The sequence below is a fragment of the Nicotiana attenuata genome, chromosome 5, assembly GCF_001879085.1.
Source record: "Nicotiana attenuata strain UT chromosome 5, NIATTr2, whole genome shotgun sequence".
NCBI lineage: Eukaryota > Viridiplantae > Streptophyta > Magnoliopsida > Solanales > Solanaceae > Nicotiana > Nicotiana attenuata.
In genome coordinates, this window is record NC_031993.1 from 1,767,891 (window position 1) to 1,790,710 (window position 22,820).

Genomic DNA, 22,820 nt, shown 5'->3' on the forward strand with positions numbered 1-22,820 from the left:
CTTATCTTGACTTTTGAACATAAAGAGGTGCGGGTACCGAGTCTCTTGAATCTCTGCTCGTGCCTGTTGTATCTCGTGCCTCTTTAATTATTCTTTGCTGATCGTCATCCTTTGACCAGTCTACGTGTCATGACACGTCATCTTTCATTAAATTCAATATATATGAACTTAATTTTTACCAATACAATTACAACTTAGGAGAATGAGAACCTTAACGTTCTAACTAGTCGAATTTTTGATTTTGCACTTTGCACCGCAGCATATGTATGGCATATATTCCTACGAAAGGGTCCTTCCTACGAATCAAATTATTGTAATGTAGTTCTCGCTCTCGATTACTTTTGCGTGCCTCACAGAGTCATACTAATTTGATAGTAACTCATGATTTAGGTTTTCACTTTATACTATTTTTAATTTAATCCTTTGATTTTAGTAGGATGGATGGGCTAGTAGCATATTCAACGCTATCTCGTGCATTTTCCGCCCTCTTTATTTGTAAAAATATCCTTATATTTTAAATATACACTCTAATTACTTAACGGACCATCTAATTATTAATATTAATTTATTTATTTAAAGTCACATTCATCTTTATACTAAGTAATAATTTCAAAGACCTCCTTTAAATTTTATTTCGTAACACTAATCTTCTTTTTGTTTTATAATATTACATTTATCTCCTTTGTTTTGCTATATGCTATCGTAGGTTACTCTAATAAAGATATCATAAGTTTTCTTCAAAGTATTCTCATACTTGGTGATTAACGAGCTTGTTGACTTTGTTGCTTCTCCACATTCTTTATTCTATTGGACATGGATTGGTATGAGAATATAAGGGACACAAATCTAATATAAAAAACCACAAGACTACATTGAGTAAATTTTAGAGTTTACAGGTGGACAACTCTCCGGTAGACACGTGGCAATTGTGACAAGATGAAGATGAGTCAACAACCAACTAATAATGGATACAACAATGTAACCTGTATTATGTAAATTGCAAAGACACAAATATCTGAGAAGTGAATTTGAAAACAAGATACCACTTGAACAAAATTAAATTAAAGGAGCAGTTGTTAGAAAAATGTCGATATTTATTCTCAACATTATGCCGCCATTAAGAGAGGTTTTATTCATATTAAAGATGGCGAAATTTGAAGATCTTGTCTCCTCAAATTTAACTATAAATAGGGGCATTTATACTCATTATAAGGACACGATCTACAAGAATCATCAAGAACAAATTCTCTTTCTTTAATTTTCATAGTTCTATACAAAAGTATTTACTTGAACTTCATTGTTCGCTTTACTTGGTGGATTACATATGAAATTCACGCTTGTTCTTTCTTTAAGTATCTTTATTTTGTTACTATCACACTTATAAATTTTTTAATCAGATCATCTTAATTCGTGTGTCTATAAACTACGTATATTTATAGTTAAACAATTTGACATCTACTATAGAGTTAGACAATTGTAGTATTATTTTGATATGTTAAATTTTATACTAACTTGCTTAAAGATTTTCTTGTTTTAACAAGCATATTAGAGTTATGACACACAATAATGTCAACAATTCGCTCAACGTTGGGTTGAACAACAACAACGAGCTTATGGGCAATTGCATCATAGGATTGTTGAAATTTTAGTCTTTTTCGCGAGATTTGCGCAAGCAGACGGTGGATGTTCCATTTTTTTTCTAGAATATCTATAAAAAGCAGTGCAACCACTCTCTCTTTCATTCTACACGATTCTAACAGTTTCAGACACTCTCCAAACACTCTCAAACTCCCTCTATGAGTTCTCATATGATCTAAGGCCAGATCAAAGGCGAACCCAATGAATTTAACGTGAGGAATTTCGTGATCGTCATGTTAGCATCTTTCTTTTTGTTGTGCTAATTTTGGAGACTCCTTGGAAGTGAAGTAATCTCGAAATTAAGAAGGAATTTTCGTGTGCGAATATAAACTCATAGTACATGTAAGAATCGGGGAAACATAATTAGCTTCAGTAATAAGGTATGTAGGGCTACTTTGCTTTTTGGCATGTCTTGATATAAGTATTTTTTTTGAAATAATCTTTATATCACAAGATTGAATGGCCTGTAGCCTTCCCTGACTAAAGATTGATCATGTTCTTGTGCATTTCCTCCCGATGGCATTCTTCCGTGTAACGATCCAAAAGCAACCCGGATGTGATGACGCCTATTATGGAACTAGGCAAGCCGATACACTCCCAAACAATTCGATATTTCATTAAAAGTTAGATAATAGCCTTTTCCATACTGAAATTTAGTAAAAGAGATCAATTCAAAAACCAAAATGCGAAAATAAAAGCTCGACATCGGGTGTCACTAAGCTATGAGCAAGTACTACAACTGTTCTGAGAATACCAAAATATACTAAAGGGAAGATAAAGAAGGAGAAAGGCATGTCTGCAATCGCCAGGCAGCTACCTCGCTATCTCCGATGAAAGTCAGCAACTGGAGTAATCAACAGCCGCTATCGTGGCCTGAGATACCTGGATATGCACACAAGGTGCAGGGGGTAACGTGAGTACACCAACTCAGTAAGTAACAAGTCCAAACTATGGACTGACAGGTAATGAAGGACTAAACCTCAACAGGTAAACAAAATTAAACTGTGCACTAAGGTAGGCATGCTTTCAATTCAAGTATTCAGCTTGTTACATCTCGCGTTTTCATACGTTAAAGTTTCGTCTTCAGTTAATCGACGTAGACGCGGGATGAGGTTATCTTATTTATGCTATATATAACAAGCGATAAGTAAGTGCCATGAAGGATAAAAGGTACACGAATTAGAGAAAATGAGTTTCGTTGAAGGTTGCCGATTTGGGATGAAATACGGTCCGAGCTATAATACTCGATATTTATGGGCTATTACCATACAAGGTACCATATGACTATGATAGTATGATGAATAAAGTATATTAAAAATAAGTAGAATTTTAAGTAATTTGAGACATTCTTAATTATACGGGTAATTGGTTAATTATCGGGTAATGGCACATTATCTAATTAACTAATAAGTTGGATAAAGATTAAAATTCCCCTCCCACCCCCACGTGGCAGCAAGCCACCTCTTAGACAAATGACTCTTAAGTCATTTTGATTAGGTGGCAACCTAATAATAGGTTAATAACAAGACACTTCACTCTAATAATTTCAATACAAAATAATACTACAATTCAGATATGAGCTTTGCACATTAGTAACGTGAATCCTTACAAATTCCTACAAAATAACACTACAATCAGAACGCTAGAATTCCTACAAGTTTTCAACGTGACTTCTTGCAACCAGTTCCTACAAAAAAATCCAATGAGAATTATTAGAATTTTAGCTACGTAAAAATTTTGCGATTCTAAAGGAGTACGGTGCAACCTTTTTCCAAGAACATCATACGAATTTTTCCGTACTCCAGGTATGTTAAGGCTATCCCTTCTTTCTTTTTGGCATGATCCAAATTATACAGAAGAAACGAGCAAACGCACAGTTTTCATAAACGACTCTATTCATAGAAATACTAGGGGTCTCTATGTTCTTGATTCCCCATGCGACATATTATTATATCTTCTGTTCATGGGTCTCAGAACAATACGCAGTTGATAAAGTTTATACGAAAGGAATATTGAGATTATTAACATATTTTCATGCATTTCATTCATTTATACATGTACATTGATCCATGACCTGACGGCATTATATGCGTATTTATATGTATATACATATGTATATGGGATATGGGAAAAGATTACAGCGTTATATACGCACCATCACCTGATCAGTTGGGTATATGTTGATGATGTTGCCCATAGTGGCCGAGACGATATGATGGGATGCCCTCAGAGGCTTGATGATGTTATGTGCGACACCCTAACACCCTATGACATGACACGACATTTTANATTGCACGTCGCAGTGACACTATAATATTGCTAAGATTTACAAGTTATTCAGACTTACAGTTTGATTTCTTTTTATTCTATGTTTTCACTCTTTACTGTTCGTTTTTATGTACTTGATTTTTCATGCCTTACATACTCAGTACAGTTTACTTACGTATAGACGTCCCTAGTTTTCCTACGGGGCCTGCGTTTCATGCCCGCAGGTGCAGGTAGGCAAGCTGACGGTCCCCCTTCTTAGGATTCTTGATTAGCGAAAGTTGGCGTGCTCCACTTGATCCGGAGCTGCTTTTGATTTTGGTACGATATGCTTGTATACATATATGGGTATGACGTGGCTCAGTCTCGTCTTTGTACAGCTGTATTTCTATTAGAGGTTTGTAGACAGTTATGTATAGTTGGATAGTATGTGGCCTTGTCGGCTTCCAGTTTTGGGTATATAGTTGTCTATAGCAGCCTTGCCGGCTCGCCCACTGTATTTCGCATGTATATGTACATATGTCTTTTGGATAGATTTCCCTCACGTATGTTATTCATGTTTATATCTAAACGCATGCTTAAGGACGTTCGACATGTAGGATTCGGGCACCCGTCACGGCCCATCGGTTTGGGTCGTGACACAACTCAAGCAGTAAAGTAAATACAAATCTGAACAATGTGAAGTATAAAGCTCAGAAGATCTCTACGTGCCATTGCACAGAATGCATGAAAATGTACCATGTGACTCCACTCTAAAGTGCTCAACCACTCGGTACTTTATACGACCATCCGGCCCAGGGAAGATCCACCCCGGAATATATACACAACACTGACAACAGTCACCCAGTACCGAGGAAGGCCATTCCATCCCTTTGGAGAAGATCCATCTCTAGGTATAAATACTTCGGACAAGATCCATGTCCAGGGAAGATCCATCCCTCAAAATATCAACTGCGCTCACTGGGGGTGTGTTACAGACTCCGAAGGGGCTCCTATAGTCCAAGCGCTATCAAAATCATCAACATAACTGCTGCAGCGTGCAGCCCGATCCCATAACTGTCACTCATAATCAGGCTCTCGGCCTCACTCTGTCATCACTCTCCAATCTCACACACACGGGCTCACAATGTCATGAAACTAGCACGGAACAATGATATGATGTGCTAAATAATAACAACTGAGACAGAGACATGATATGATATGCATGAATAAGACTGAGTAAAGAATATCAATGAATTTAATGAGATGACAACAAGAAACGACCACTCGGGTCTCAACAATATCGGCGCAAAGCCTTAACATGATATCTAGCACGATTTACAACTCATTTACTTAATCACATGATAGAAACACAGATATCACCAAGAAAGAGTCACTAAGTGGTGCCATAGAATGAACCAGGCCACAATTCTCACGGTGCACGTTCACACGCCTGTCACTTGGCATTTGTGTCACCTCAGTATTAATCACATAACACATAGTTCGGGGTTTTGAACCCTCAGAGCCAAGTTTGGAAGCGTTACTTACCTCAAACCAAGCCAAATCCTACTCCGCAATGCCTGGCCTCTAGAATCGGCCTCCAAACGTCCCGAATCTAACCAAAAGCAATACAATGCAGTCAATATAGGCCAAGGAACCAATTCCACACGAAAAACTATCAACTTAGACCAAAATCCCGAAATTCACCCAAACCCGGCCCCCGGGTCCACGTCTCGGAATCCGACAAAAATCACAAAACTAGAAAGCCCTTTCACTCACGAGTCTACCCATACCAAATTCATCAAAATCCGACATCAAATAGTCCCTCAAATCCCCAAATTAAACTCTCCAAAATTCCAAGCCCTAACCCCTCATTTCACCCATAATCTTCACTAATTACATGATTAAACAACGGGAAATCATCACATATACGGGTATTAGGGCTCAAGCCACTTACCTTACTGATAAACCCTTGAATTCCTCCTCAAAATCTCTATCAAAAGCTCCAAAGCCGACTAAAAAATGGTGGAAAATGAACTAAAATTCGTGAAGTCCACCTTATATGCATTCTGCCTAGAACTTCCGTATCTGCGGTCCTCATGTCGCTTCTGCGACGCCGCACCTGCGAAAAATCCATTGCACGTATTCTCACTTAATTCCTCAGAATCTGCTTCTGCGGCCCACTCCTCGCACCTGCGATCTCGCAGGTGCGATCCACTACTCGCACCTGCGGCTCCCAGCCAACCTCAGCCTTGGCCGCATCTATAGCCCCTTCTCCGCTTCTGCGGGCTCGTACCTGCGGTCCCCCCTCTGCAGGTGCGGTTATGACAGCTGAGTTCAATCTTCAGCATTCCTCAATTCCAACCTTGTTCCGTCAACCACCGGAAATCAACCCGAGGACCTCGGGACTTCTACCAAACATACCAACAAGTCATATATCAACATAAAAACTTAGTCGAACCTTTGGAACACTCAAAACAACATCAAAACACCAAATCACCCTCGGATTCAAGCTTAAGAACTTCTAAACTTCCAATTTCCGCAAACGATACTGAAACCTATCAAATCACCTCCGAATGACCTAAAAGTTTGCACACACATCACAAATGATATTAGAGACCTACTCCAATTTTGAAATTTCATTCCGACCGCGATATCAAATTTTTCACTGCCGACCAAAATCGCCAAATTTCCAACTTTTGCCAATTCAAGCCTAATTCTACCACGGACCTCCAATTCACATTCCGAGCGTGCTCCTAAGTCCAAAATCACCTAACGGAGCTAACGGAACCATCATAATTCACATCCGAGATCGTTTACACATAAGTTAACATCTGATCAACTTTCCAAACTTAAGCCTTCTCAAAAGAGACCAAATGTTTCAATTCCTCTCCGAATCCACTCCAGACCCGAACCAACTAACCCAACATGTCATAATATAGCTGAAGGACACAAAAGGAAGCAGAAATGGGGAAACGAGGCTATAACTCTCAAAACGACCAGCCGGGTCGTTACATCCTCCCCCTCTTAAACAAATGTTCATCCTCGAACGGGTCTAGGAACATACCTGAAGCCTCAAATAGGTGTGGATATCTGCTCCGCATCTCCCCGCTCGGTCTCCCAAGTAGCCTCCTCCACGGGCTGACCCCTCCACTGCACTTTCACTGAAGCTATATCCTTTGATCTCAACTTTCGGACCCGCCGCTCCAAAATAGCTAGTGGTTCCACATCGTAAGTCAAATCACTATCCAACTGGACCGTGCTGAAATCCAAGACATGAGACGGATCGCCGATATACTTCTGGAGCATAGAAACATAAAATACTAGATGCACACCCGACAAGCTAGGTTGCAAAGAAAGCTCATAAGCCACCTCCCCAATCTTCCGAAGCACCTCAAAAGGCCCAATGAACCGATGGCTCAACTTGCCCTTCTTCCCAAATCTCATAACACCCTTCATGGGTGAAACCTTCAGTAGAACCTTCTCCCCAACCATATAAGATACATCACAAACCTTTCTGACAGCATAACTCTTTTGCCTTGACTGCATTATACGAAGCCGCTCCTGAATCACTTTTATCTTGTCCAATGCATGCTGAACCAAGTCTGTACCCAAAAGCCTAGCCTCGCCCGACTCAAACCAACCTACTGGAGATCTACGTCGTCTCCCATATAAAGCCTCATACGGAGCCATCTGAATACTCGACTGATAACTGTTGTTGTAAGCAAACTCCGAGAGCGGTAGAAACTGATCCCATGAACCCCCGAAATCAATGACACAAACACGCAACATGTCCTCAAATATCTGAATAGTACACTTGGACTGTCCATCTGTCTGAGGGTGAAAAGCTGTGCTCAACTCAACCTGATTACCCAACTCTCGCTGCACGGTACTCCAAAACTACGATGTAACTGAGTACCTCTATCTGAAATGATGGAAACTGGGATACCATGTTGGCGAAGAATCTCTCATATATAGATCTCAGCCAACCACTCTGAAGAATAGGTAGTACACACAAGAATGAAGTTTGCGGACTTGGTCAGCAGATCCACATTCACCAAAATAGCATCGAACTTCTTCAAAGTTCGTGGGAGTCCAACTACGAAATCCATGGTGACCCGCTCCCACTTCCACTCTGGAATATCTATCTACTGAAGCAAGCCACCCGGTCTCTAATGCTCATATTTCACCTGCTGACAATTGAGGCACCGAGCTACAAACCAAACTATATCTTTCTTCATCCTCCTCCACCAATAATGCTCTCAAATCCTGATACATCTTCATAGCACACGGATGGATGGAATACCGCAAGCTGTGGGCCTCCTCTAGAATCAACTCCCGAAGCCCATCGACATTGGGCACACATATCCGTCCCTGCATCCTCAATACCCCATCATTACCAATAGTCACATCTCTGGCATCATCATGAAGAACCTTGTCCTTGAGGACAAGCAAATGAGGATCATCATACTGGCGCTCTCTAATACGACCAAACAAGGAAGACCGAGAAACCACACAAGCTAGGATCCGACTGGGCTCCAAAATATCCAACCTCACAAACCGATTGGCCAAAGCCTGAACATCAACTGCAAGAGGTATCTCACCAACATGAAGGAACGCAAGATTACCCATACTCACTGCCTTTCTGCTCAAGGCATCGGCCACCACATTGGCCTTTCCCGGATGGTACAAAATAGTAATATCATAGTCCTTTAGCAGCTCCAACCATCTCCGCTGCCTCAAATTTAGATCCTTCTATTTGAACAAGCGCTGGAGGCTATGATGATCAGTAAACACCTCACAAGACACACCATAGAGATACTGCCTCCAAATCTTCAACGCGTGAACAATGGGAGCCAACTATAAATCATGAACGGGGTAGTTCTTCTCATAGGGCTTCAACTGCCGAGAAGCATAAGCAATCACTCTACCCTCCTGCATCAACACACACCTAATGTCGGCCCGAGAAGCATCATAATATACTGTATAAGAACCTGAAGCTGATGGTAGAACTAACATCAGAGCTGTGGTCAAGGAAGTCTTGAGCTTCTTAAAGCTCGCCTCACACTCATCCGACCACCTGAATTGAGCACCCTTTTAGGTCAATTTGGTCAAGGGCGATGCAATAGATGAAAATCCCTGAACGAACCGACGGTAATAACCTGCCAAACCAAGAAAGCTACAAATCTCTGTGGTTGTGGATGGTTTGGGCCAACTCTGAACCGCCTCTATCTTCTTCAGATCAACCTGAATACCCTCACTGGACCCTACGTGCCCCAGGAACGCCACTAAACTGAGCCAGAACTCACACTTGGAGAGCTTTGCATAATGCTTCCCCTCTCTCAACTGCTGCAATACAACTCTCAAATGCATTGTGTGTTCCTCCTGGCTACGAGAGTACACCAGGATAAGGCCGAAACACATTGTTCATCAAATGCATGAACGCTGCTGGGGCATTGGTCAGTCCAAAAGACATCACAAGGAACTCATAATGACCATATCGGGTCCTGAAAGCTGTCTTAAGGATGTCCGAGTCCCTAATCTTCAACTGGTGATACCTGACCTGAGATCAATCTTGGAGAACACCCTCGCTTCTTGAAGCTGGTCAAATAAATCATCAATACGAGGCAAAGGATACTTGTTCTTGATTGTGACTTTGTTTAACTGCCTATAATCAATGCACGTCCTCGTAGTGCTATCCTTCTTCTTCACAAATAGAACAGGCGCACCCCAAGGCGACACACTAGGCCGAATAAACCCCTTATCAAGGAGTTCCTGAAGCTGCTCCTTCAATTCCTTTACCTCTGCCGGTGCCATACAATACGGTGGAATAGGTATGGGTTGAGTGCCCAACACCAAATCAATACCGAAGTCAATATCCCTGTCTGGCGGCATGCCCGGAAGGTCTGCAGGAAATACATATGGGAAATCCCTCACCACCGGAACTGAATCAATACTAGGAGTCTCTGCACTAACATCCCTCACAAAGGCCAAATAAGAAAGAAAACCCTTCCCAACCATCCACTAGGCCTTCAAGTACGAAATCACCTTGCTGGGAACATAATCTGATGAACCTCGCCACTCAATCCGTGGCACCCTAGGCATAGCCAACGTCACCGTCTTAGCGTGATAGTCCAGAATAGCATGACACGGAGACAACCAATCCATGCCTAATATCACGTCAAAATCAACCATACTAAGCAGCAAAAGGTCTACTCGGGTCTCCAAACCCCTAATAGTCACCACACAAGACCAATATATGCGGTCCACCACAATAGTATCGCCCACAGGAGTGGATACACGAACAGATGAAATAAGAGACTCGCGGGGCGTATCCAAATAACGAGCAAAATACGACGACACATATGAAAAAGTGGAACTAGGATCAAATAATATAGAGGCATCCATGTGGCAAACTGAGATAATACCTGTGATCACAGCATCTGAAGCAATAGCATCTGGTTTGGCAGGGAGTGCATAGAAACGCGCCTGGTCACCACCTGATCGATCTCCCCCTCTAGGGCAACCCCTAGCTGACTGACCTCTACCCCAAGCTGGGTGGGTGGGTGGGGAAGTAACTGGTGTTGAAGCCGAAGGCTGACTCCTCTGCTAGGATGAACCTACCGTAAGATAGGGACAAAATCTCTTAATAAGACCCAAATATCCACACTCAAAGCAACCTCTCCCGACAAATGGCGGTGGGGACTGAAGGGAGCCCCCGTCAAACTCTGAGCTTGAAGAGTACTAAGAGACGAGTGGCCCTGATGTGAACTGTGAGAACCATGGCCAAATGATCCACCACGGTGACCCGGACGAGCTAACTGAGCATGTCTGAATGGACGGCCTCTGCCGTGCTGGAACTGACCTCCATAAAGAACACCACCAAAACTACCAGATCCCCAAGGCCTCTTGGCCTCCCTCTCAACTTGCTCCTGGCAGCGAACCGACTCATCTCTTGGGCAATGTCAACCACCTCCTCAAAAGAAGAACCACACAACCTCTCTCTGGTCATAAGAATCTATAGCTGATACGCGAGGCCATCCACGAACCTCCTGATCCTCTCCCTGTCTGTAGGAACCAACCAAACAGCATGACGAGCTAACTCTGAAAATCTCATCTCATACTGCATCACAGTCATATCATCCTGACGCAACTGCTCGAACTGTCTGCGCAGCTCCTCTCTGCGGGACTGCAGCACATACTTCTCCAGGAAGAGAACGGAGAACTGCTGCCAGCTAAGGGGCGCTGCATTAATAGGCCTACAGCTCTCATATGCCTCCCGCCAAGTAAAGGCAGCTCGCGAGAACTAAAAGGTAGTGAACGAAACCCCACTGGTCTCCAGAATACCCGTTGTATGGAGAATCCTATGACACTTATCTAAGAAACCCTGGGCATCCTCGCCCTCTGCACCACTGAAAGTTGGAGTCTGAAGTCTACTTAATCTCTCCAATCTACGCTGCTCATCATCAGGCTTGACTGGAACCACATAATCCTAAGCAAGTGCAACCGGCTAGGCTGGTGGTGCCCCGGTGTCTGAAGTCCTTGAACAACCTGCTCGGGTGTACGGGCGGCGGGAGTCTGAGTGCCTCCCCCGGCTTGGGAAGTAGCTGCTGTAGCAGAAACGGTGACCGCCTGAGCAAGACTGGTGCACACGGTCAAAATTAGAGCTAAGGTCTCCTAAAGACCTGTAATAACAATAGGCACAGCCAGTGCTTGAGCTGGTCCTGCTGGAGCATCCACAACTGGGACCTGATCATGAACTGGGGCGGCAGGTGGATTTGTAGGTGTCGCGCCCCCTTTTTTCTCGCGAAAATCGGGTTTATGACATTTGGGAAGACAACTCGTTCCCTTTTGGAAATTGGGTTTTGGATTGAATTGAAGAGTCGCCACCTAATGATTTAAGTGCATTAGGACACTAAGATGGGTTTGAGTCAAGTAACCAGAGATTGGGTAAGGGCTTGAAATTATCCCAAGGGGAAGGTGTTAGGCACCCCTCAGGATCCACTAGTGTGGCTCCCGGCCAAACTATTGTTGTGACTTAAGGTACAAATAACATATAGACAAGTAGGAATTCAAATAAGAGGGGATTTTTCACATAAAGGTTAGAAATAAACAAAGTCGGAAAGCATTAAAGAGAGTTGATTTAGAAGAAACGTTTTAAAATATTTAAAAGAAACAAAGAAACAAAGGGAAGGGGGTCCTAGGTTTATTAATAATATGGATCACCCCACACAACATCCGGTAATCACTCTTACGCGTGATGTTATCGCGTGGTCATCATATCCATATCTATCCTTTCCCACCCCTTTAAGGTATTAAAGCGCGAAATGGTCTTGTTTACTTATTGCATGCTATTACCTGCCCCAATCCTATCTGTCCCGGAGGTACTTGGGACTACTAATCCTAAAGGGAGGAGGTGTTGGGCTTATTTGTGGTTTTAAAAGGTAAAAATGCTAAGGCGACAAACAAAACACATATAACAAGTTTGGGGGGGGGGGGGGGGGAGGGGGAGAAGCATATAAACAAACAAAAGGCTCAAACAGACCTCGTTTAAGCAAAGAAAAGCACATTGTTTAGCATGTCTTACATGTACTGTTTAAGGGTCAGATTAAAACTTAAAAGCTGGGGCAGGCTGATTTATCACATATTTCCAGATAAGAAGTCCGAATTAGGCTCACTTGCTGGTCGTAATTGATAAAGACTGATGCAGTTTATAAAATTTATCCTACAGTTTACCTAAGTGATAGACGAAAGCCTATGGACATGATTTCTACAGATTTCAGCAACAAGAATATGAACTGAATATGTACTGATTAAGAAAGGTTGCTAGTTAAAAATGAGTTTTAGAAGTGCACAAGTTCTGCCATTGGTAATACATTATTACTGCTAGTTTTAGACTTATAAATGAGTGAGGTGATTCAGATTCAGTTAAATCTCCTATAGGCATGCTTTCTATGCGTTTGTTGACTTTAGAACACATTTTATAGACATAGAAAAAATGCAGAAAACCTACAACATGATATCTAGGTGTTACATTTTATTACGAATGTGACACCTGATTACATTTTTTGGTTATTAGGACCTATAGACAAGTTTGCCTAGTGAAAGGCGGGTATGCAAGAATCAGAAGGGACCTATAGGCATATTTTCTACATGCGTGTGCAGAAGCTATAGACATAATATCTACATGAAAGAGCATGATCCCTATAGTCATGGAATCTAAATGAGAATGCTGAAGTTCTTACAGACATGGTAACTAAATGAGAATGCAGAAATGCTTATAGGCATGGAAACTACATGTAAAATGCAGAAATCTTATAGGCATGGTAGCTATATGAAAAATGCAGAAATCTTACAGGCATGGTAGCTATATGGAAAATGCGGAAATTAGAGATTCCTATAGGCAAGTTATCTACTCTTTTTACATGCATGGTTACCCCTCCCTTTTCACTAACCATCCCCGAAAGTTTATTACAAAGTTATTAGAGTCCAAGAAAATAAAGAAATACATCAGAAATTGAAAATTACAACCAATGAGAGCCTGATTAGAACTTCCTGTCTGAAGTATGAAGTAAACCAACCCCAAAGATCAGATTTCAAAGCCTTTCTCTCATTTGGGGCTGTGTTAGAGTTCCCTGAGAGCCTCACATGAACTCCGGGCAGTGCTTACACCTCAAATACATTACCAGACTAGGACATAGTGCAGTGTGGAAGAGCCAGCCCTTAAGTGTCCATGTTCAGAGGGAACTCAGGGTCCCAAGGCAAGGCTCACAGGTAGAGGGCAGAACCTAGGAACTAAGAGAGAGTGCAAGTGCAGGATTATGAAAGGGGAAAGGGGAAAGGGAAACAGTTCACATTTATACACATAGGGGTATAGGGAATGGGGATATAGTAAAGGAAAAGCAACGGCAAGCTGGTGGGGCATACTCAACAATGAGGAATGCTGGCCTACCCCATAAGCCTGTTAGAATACATTTTTTAGAAGTTAGGATCCCCTAGGGGATCAAGTTTAATCCACAGACAATAACTTGCATATTGCCATGTTTTAAACTGTAACTCAAAGCACATAAAGGGAATAGGGAGGAGGGGTTCATAACAGAAACAAGCAAAAGAAAACAACATGCTAGTTTAAGTATTTAAATCTGCAGAAGTAATAAAGTAGACATAGATGTAGAAAGCTATAAGCAAACACATTGTAGTGATGCTGAAACTTAAATTAGGACATACAAGTTTTAAAGAAACAAATAGAGAAAATGCAGTAGTCTTGCAAAAGCCACAGTGCAGACAAGAAAGAGAGTAAGAGTTTAGAAGAGATTGTAAAGTAGTAGTGGAGGATTGTTAATCGTGTGTGCTGTGTGTTAGAGAGTCGTGTATTTATAGTGTAAAAGTCATGAGGAAATAAGGTAAGAAGATAATTGAAGAACTGATTGTCAATCAATTACACAAGACTCCCTTTAATTAAGGGATTCAGATTCAAACAGGTATAAACCAATTAAGGAAAGAAAGTAATCAAACACTTTGTGCAAAGTAGGCAATTAGGGGTGAATACATAAGAGTTTTATTTAAAAATAGAATTTTGAAATACACGGTTGTGCAATTAAGGAAAGAGAATCAATTAATAGCCAGGAAATTAGAGGTCAGAGATTTGTTATAAATGAACCGAGTCAAAAAATGGGAAAGGTTTTTAACTTAAAGGAAATTAGCAAACATGGAAAGGGAATCAATTCGACCCATATTCAGAGGGGAGTATGGACTAATTACAGATTTAGAAACTACTTTAGAGGGAAGTTCATCATATATAAAGTGCATACAAACACGTTAAGCATGAAAAAAGACTGTAGTGTCATTGTAAAATCAGTAGAAAATCCAGTATAGAAGAGTTTAGCAAAAGGTCAGAGTCATATGAAAACAAAGAAGTCCAAACTCAATTCAAAGACTCGAAGTCAATCTGAAAGAATTAAGGGTTTCGAAATAAAACCCTAGTTCAAGCGAATCATAAAGCAGAGATGAGAGGGCAGGCAATTGAATCGAAATCATGTTTAGAAGTTTCAGAAAAAGAACAGGCTTCTTCAGCAACAGAACTCATGAGAAAACATGATAGCAAAGTAACATGCAATCACAGTAGAAGGATTCAAAGAACATAATGGCAAATACTGATAAGAACAGTAGAAGAAGCATGCTTAAGAGGATCTTTGAGGAGAAATTCAAACAAGGTTCAGTAGAAGAAAAAATAGCAAAACCTTAAGAACACAGTAGAAAGAATGTAGTAGGCAGAACATAGCAGAACATAGTAGAAGAAAGTACGAGAACATAGTATGGAAAACATGGTAGAAGAACATACAAGCATGGAGCATATAAAACACAGTGAAAAAGAACATACAATAACGGAGAATAAAAACTCAGTAAAAGAGCATACAAGAACAGAACACATACAAGAACGTGGTAGATAAAACACAGGAGCACAATAGAGGCAAATACACAAAAGAAAGGGGGAAGAGAAACACTTAAACATTTTTTCAAAAAACCCTAGATCGGAAAGAAAGATTTTAAAAGTAATTTTCGAAAGAAAAGTTAGGGAAATCGTTTGAAAACTCAAACAGAGCACAGATACACAACAAATCTAAAGAAATCAGAGAAAACCTCGAAGGGTTAGGGTTTCGGAAGAACCCTAGAAATGAGAAAGGCTTTGAGAGGTCATCGATCTGAGTTGGAGAGGTCGGAATCAGACTCGGAGCAAGGCCGGAGATGACCAGAGAACCTTGAATCGATAGAGGTCTGGGTGAAAACCTTCGAAGTCAGGCCTCGAATCTTCAGGTATCAAGAAAATAGGAGCAATAGGAGGTGAGTATAAGACTCCCACATCCTGAGAAGCCATGGATTCCGGTGGGTTTCACGGTGGGAGATGGTAGGAGACGATTAGGGTTCAGAGAAGGTTCGAGAGAGTTTGAGGGGGTGAAGGGATTCAAAGGCGACGTCTTAGGTGAAATGATTTAGGGTTGAGGGGGTTTGGTAAACTAAAAAGGAATGGAGGGATCGTGGCCGTTGATTATTTTGATCAACGGCCTGGATTTACTGGGGAGCCAGGCGGGTTGGATTAAATCGGTTCATTGGTGGGTAGTTTAGGAATTGGGCCGGTCCAATTGAGATTGAAATTGGGTTAATTGGGATGGTCGATTTGGGCTAAAATTGAAATAAATAGGGCTAGATTTTAAATAACCACTTTTTCCCTTTTTATTTTATAAAATAGCAAAATGATTTCTGAAACAAATTAAAGGTACTAAATTTATTAATTATATATAAATATTAAGTTAAAAATACTGGAATCAAATTTGTAATTATAAGCGCAATTAATTCTTAAAATAGGCTAATATTGCAATTATATGCAATTTAGCTTTAAAAATACTAAATAAATTTGTGAAAATGTGCAAAAATTACCTTAGCTATATTTTGGGATAAATATGAGAATAAAATAAACTAATCACCAGAAATGATAATTTGAGGAATAATTATTGATTTTTGTATAGCTAAAGTACATCAATAAATTGATTTAAAAATCTTTTTAAAAATTAGGAAAAATACTAAAACATTTGGACACACTTATATATGCAGAAATATGTTATTTTGAAAGTATTTTGCATATAAAAGAATACACAGGAAAAAATTGGGTATCAACAGCTGCCCCTCTTTACCCGGGAAGGATGAAAGAGTTGTCGGGTAAAGACGTGATGACCAATTTTGACCGAACAAAATGGTTTGAAGAATTTGACCGTGCTCTGGTTCCTGAGCTGCCTACATATCCCTGGTCTTACAGGAATCAGGCCATATGTAGTTCAGGATCCGTCGGCAGAATATGCCGATGGAGGTTTTCCAAGAACGGACGCGATATTCAGGTTTGGGATGGATGGTTAAAGCCTAATAGGGCTGCGAGAACTGGAGCGGGATTGCTCCTGCTGAGACGGCCGTTGCTCGCCGGTTTACCTGCAAATAAACAATCCAAGCGTATACCGTGCATAAATTTAGACATGATGCAATTTCCCGTCGGACCATGAATGCTGTCCTTGGACGGTTAGGATGACGTCCTCAGACTATGACGTCCTGGGCCATGAAGCGTATAATAAAGGATTCGTAGGATATGAAATGATGCTCTCGGGCTATGAGAATGGTGCCTCCGAACTAGGATGCCTTTGAATAATGATATGCAAGAAATTAAAAGGGGTCCTCAGGCCATGGAATGACGTTCTCGGGCTATGGAAATGGTGCCTCCGAACAATGACGCCTTTGGATAGTTTGGCAATCTTTCAGCCCATGAGATGCAGTAGGTGGCGATCTTTCAGCCGATGCAAGATGCAAATAAAGGTGGCGATGTTTCAGCCGATGCAGGATGTAAATAAAGGTGGCGATATTTCAGCCGATGCAGGTGTAAATAAAGTGGCGATATTTCAGCCGTTGCAAGAAGTAAATAAAGATGGCGATGTTTCAGCCGATGCAGGATGTAAATAAAGTGGCGATATTTCAGCCGATGCAGGATGTAAATAAAGGTGGCGATATTTCAGCCGATGCAAGAAGTAAATAAAGGTGGCGATGTTTCAGCCGATGCAGGATGTAAATAAAGGTGGCGATATTTCAGCCGATGCAAGAAGTAAATAAAGGTGGCGATGTTTCAGCCGATGCAGGATGTAAATAAAGGTGGCGATATTTCAGCCATTCAAGAAGTAAATAAAGGTGGCGATATTTCAGCCATGCAGATGGAGGTAGAGCTTAACCTCGGAAGGTAGAACGGTAGCCTTATGCAATGCAGAAATGCAGATGGAGACAGAGCTTAGTCTTGGAAGGCAGAACGGTAGCCTTATGCAATGCAGAAATGCAGATGGAGACAGAGCTTAGTCTCGGAAGGCAGAATGATAGCCTTATGCAATGCAAGAATGCAGATGGAGACAGTGCTTAGTCTCGGAAGGCAGAATGGTAGCCTTATGCAATGCAAGAATGCAGATGGAGACGGTGCTTAGTCTCGGAAGGCAGAATGGTAGCCTTATGCAATGATAAAAAGGCGCATAGGAATAAAATTTCTTAGCTGATAGCTGATAGCTGATTATGATATTGTGGCTGCTGGGGATATCGCGTGCAGATAGCAACTGTGAATAGGTGTGACGGTTCTGAGAGTTGTATTCCTGAACAGTATGAATGTATAATATATTCGATGATTTTGTGACTTGGCGCCTGCATCCAAAGAAAAATCGTGAGTTCATTAAAGGGGAAAGGTTAGTTCGTGTCTCCGCTGACTTTGCTTGACCTGTTCGCTTTGATCTGATGATATGGTGTGTATCATTGGGGTAGAGTTGCTAAACAAAGCAATTTTGGTAATAGACATGCAAGATTTAGTAAAAATATAACATAAATACATATTCGAGAATAGTTTTCTTCCAATGAACCAACGACTGCGACGTGGTTCAAGACATTGCAACTTCTCTGGCTCCGGAATTTTAAGGGCTTTCGTCAAAATTCTGCCCCAGTTTACTGGGTTGCTTCTTCTGACGGTTGCTTGCGATGATCGGCTGAAGTTACTTCGGAATTTTGAGGGTCCTCCTCAAAATTCTGCCCCAGTTTCCAATTGCGAGGGGAAATGAAATTTTATTGAATTGTGACCGAACCCATAAGGCTGCCTACATATCCCCTCTTAAACGGGAATCAGGTCAGACGTAGTTCAAATTACATCTTATAGGAAAACATGAAGATCACACATAGTAGCGCTTGACTGCATCTTAATTGATTGGCTTTGGACAAACTTCTCCGTCCATTTCTGCTAGTATAAGGGGCTCCTCCTGTTAGAACCCGGTGAACCATGTATAGACCCTGCCAATTGGGAGAGAATTTCCCTTTGGCCTCATCTTGATGCGGGAAAATTTTCTTTAACACCAGCTGCCCCGGTGTGAACCGTCTTGGCTTGACTCTCTTGTTGATGGCTCTGGACATTCTGCTCTGATAAAGCTGACCGTGGCAAACTGCATTCATTCTCTTCCTATCTATAAGAGCCAGTTGTTCGTAGCGATTTCGCACCCATTCTGCGTCGTCGAGCACAACTTTTTGTATGACCCTTAAGGATGGAATTTCTACTTCGGTGGGAATAACTGCCTCTGTACCATAGACCAACATATAGGGAGTTGCCCCAGTTGATGTGCGGACCGTGGTGCGATACCCCAATAGAGCGAATGATAGCTTTTCGTGCCATTGCTTATGCTTCTCTATCATTTTCCTCAATATCTTCTTGATGTTTTTGTTGGCGGCTTCTACGGCTCCATTCATCTGAGGTCTGTAGGCTGTGGAATTCTTGTGTCTGAGCTTGAAGGTCTCACACATAGCTTTCATCAAGTCACTGTTGAGGTTGGAGCCATTATCAGTAATGATTAACTCCGGGATCCCGAACCGACAAACAATACGGTCGCGGACAAAGTCTGTCACGACTTTCTTAGTCACTGCTTTGTAAGACGGTGCTTCGACCCATTTGGTAAAATAGTCAATTGCCACGAGGATGAATCTGTGCCCGTTGGAAGCGGCCGGCTCGATTGAACCAATAACATCCATTCCCCAAGCGGCGAAAGGCCATGGTGAGCATGTTGCATTAAGCTCATTTAGTGGTATCTTTATCATGTCTGCATGTATCTAGCAGCGGTGACATTTCTGGACGTACTGGATGCAGTCCGTCTCCATAGTCATCCAAAAGTAACCAGCCCGGAGTATCTTCTTGGCTAAGACAAAACCGTTCATATGTGGACCACAGGTCCGGGCATGAATTTCCTCTAGTAGTTTAGATGCTTCCTTCGCGTCGACACACCTTAGTAATCCCGAAATCCGGAGTCCTCCTATACAGGATTCCTCTGCTGTGAAAGAAATTGTCGGACGATCTTTGAAGTGTGCGCTTCTGAGTAGTGTTTTCAAACTCTGGATATTCTCCTTTTGCCAAATATTCCTTGATGTCATGAAACCAAGGTTTTCCATCTACTTCCTCTTCGACATGAGCACAGTAGGCGGGCTGATCATGGATCTTTACTGGAATAGGATCAATGAAGTTTGTATCTGGGTGTTGTATCATAGGCGATAGGTTAGCCAATGCATCAGCAAACTCATTCTGGACTCTGGGAACATGCTAGAACTCTGTCTTTGTGAACCTCTTTCTCAACTCCTGTACATGGTGCAGATAAGGGAGTATCTTGGAATTCTTGGTCGCCCATTCTTCTCAGACCTGATGTATAAGCAAGTCCGAATCCCCAATTACTAGCAACTCTTGGATGTTCATGTCAATGGCCATCTTGAGCCCTAAGATGCAGGCTTCGTATTCGGCTATGTTGTTGGTGCACGGGAACTTGAGCTTGGCAGACACCGGATAATGCTGACGGGTTTCTGATACTAGGACCTCTCCTATGCCAACTTCTTTGAAATTTGGTGCTCCGTCGAAAAACATTCTCCAACCGTCATAGGATTCCGCAATGTCTTCCCCTATGAATGATACTTCTTCGCCAGGAAAATACATTTTTAGGGGTTCGTGTTCTCCATCCACGGGGTTTTTGGCAAGGTGATCTGCTAGTGCCTGTCCCTTGACTGATTTCTGAGTTACGTAGACAATGTCGAATTCACTCAACAGGATCTGCCACTTGGCTAGCTTGCCGGCGGGCATGGGCTTTTTAAAGATGTATTTCAAAGGATCCATCCTTGATATGAGATATGTATTATAGGCACAGAAGTAGTGCCTCAGCTTCTGAGCCACCCAAGTTAGAGCACAACAGGTGCGTTCTAACAGAGAATACCGGGCCTCATATGGAGTGAACTTTTTGCTGAGGTAGTAAATGGCCTGTTCTTTCTTTCCTGTCTCAACATGCTGCCCCAGAACGCAACCGAAGGCACCATCCAGCACTGCGATGTAGAGTAGCAGAGGTCTCCTGGTTCAGGCGGGACCAAGACTGGTGGCGTTGACAAGTATTCCTTGATTCTATCGAAAGTTTTCTGGCAGTCATCAGTCCATTCGGTGGCGGCGTCCTTCTTCAGCATCTTAAAGATTGGCTCACAGATAACTGTAGATTGTGCTATGAACCGGCTGATGTAGTTAAGTCTCCGCAAGAAACTCATTACATCTTTTTTGTTCCTTGGCGGTGGCAATTCTTGAATGGCTTTGATCTTTTATGGATCCAGATCTATTCCCCGGCGACTCACAATAAACCCAAGCAATTTTCCAGCTGGAACCCCGAATGCACATTTCGCGGGATTCAGTTTTAAGTTGTACCTTCTCAATCTATTGAAGAACTTCCTCAGATCTTCCATGTGATCAATGGCTTTCTTGGACTTGATGATGACATCATCTACGTATACTTCGATGTCCTTGTGTATCATATCATGGAAAATGGTGGTCATAGCCCTCATGTAGGTGGCCCCTCCATTCTTTTAACCAAACGACATCATCTTGTAGCAGTACATTCCCCATGGCGTAATGAAAACCGTTTTCTCAGCATCTTCCTCATCCATCCAAATCTGGTGGTAACCGGAGAAACAATCCACAAATGATTACAATTCATGCTTAGCGCAATTGTCGATCAGGATGTGTATATTTGGCAAGGGAAAGTCGTCTTTCGGACTGGCCCGGTTGAGATCCCGGTAGTCGGCACAGACTCTGACCTTTCCGTCCTTCTTCGGTACTGGCACAATGTTGGCTAACCACGTTGGATATTCCACTACCCTGAGAACCTTAGCTTTGACCTGCTTAGTGACTTCTTCCTTGATTTTCAAACTCATGTCTGGCTTGAACTTTCTGAGATTCTGTTTTACTGGCGGACAGGCTGGATCGGTTGGCAATTTGTGAGCCACAATAGATGTACTCAGACCAGTCATGGACGACCAGGCGAACATGTCCTCATATTCTCTTAGAAACTCTGAGTATTCTTCCTTTTCTGATGGTGACAAATGAACGCTGATTCGTGTTTCTTTGATGTTTTCTGCATCTCCCAGGTTAACAATCTCAGTCTCGTCCAGGTTGGACTTAGGTATGTTCTCAAAATTCTCAACCTCTTTAACAATCTCTTCCGTTATATCATCTTCCTCTGAATCTATGTCCGTTTGTTGTGTTGTCTCGTTGCATGTCACAGTCATTGGTTTATCAAGATAAGTAATAGTAATGCCCGAGGCTCGCTGGGCTCTGGTGGTTCTGATGGTCCAGTTATTGAGGCCTGCTCCTCTGCTTACAACCTGTATGGAAGGGCCTTCCTCCCCCTCCTCCTCGAAAACGACACAACAATCCATGTCATCGTCTTCCAAGAACAAATTCCTTACTGCTGCCAGTGCTTCCTCTTCTTCTGACCCATAGATAACTTCGGCCGGTTGGAAAGTCTGCTCCAAGCGAGGTATTGGCTGCTCCAGTGGGTAGTAAGGACCGCGCCATGGTGGCGACCAGTGGTTGAATTCCTCCCAAGTATACTCATATCCCAACCCGAAGGTGGTGCCATCTTTTTTGAGCTTGATGGGCTTAGCGATTCCTTGGAGGTTCTTGCCAAGTCCCTTGCCAGGTTCATACCCGCTCCAGTTTAGTATGCTTTCAATTTTGTTGTCCCACTCGACGGCGTTGGCTCGCTCGATGTGGTGGTAAGTTTCCCCGCCTATCCTTCTTCTTCCTCCACTTGCTGGGATAGTCTGGCGACTGTATATGGGATTGCTACCGTCGCCGTGAATGATCACCTCTTGGTGGTTCCACTCAAACTTCACTGCCTGATGTAGTGTTGACGCTACAGCCCTAGCGGCATGAATCCATGGTCGTCCCAACAACAGATTGTAAGATGCCGGCACGTCTATCACTTGAAAATCAACATCAAACCAAGTAGGCCCCATCTGCAAACACAAGCTAATTTCCTCAATGGTGGACCTTTGAGAACCGTCGAAAGCTTTGATGTTGATGGCCCCGT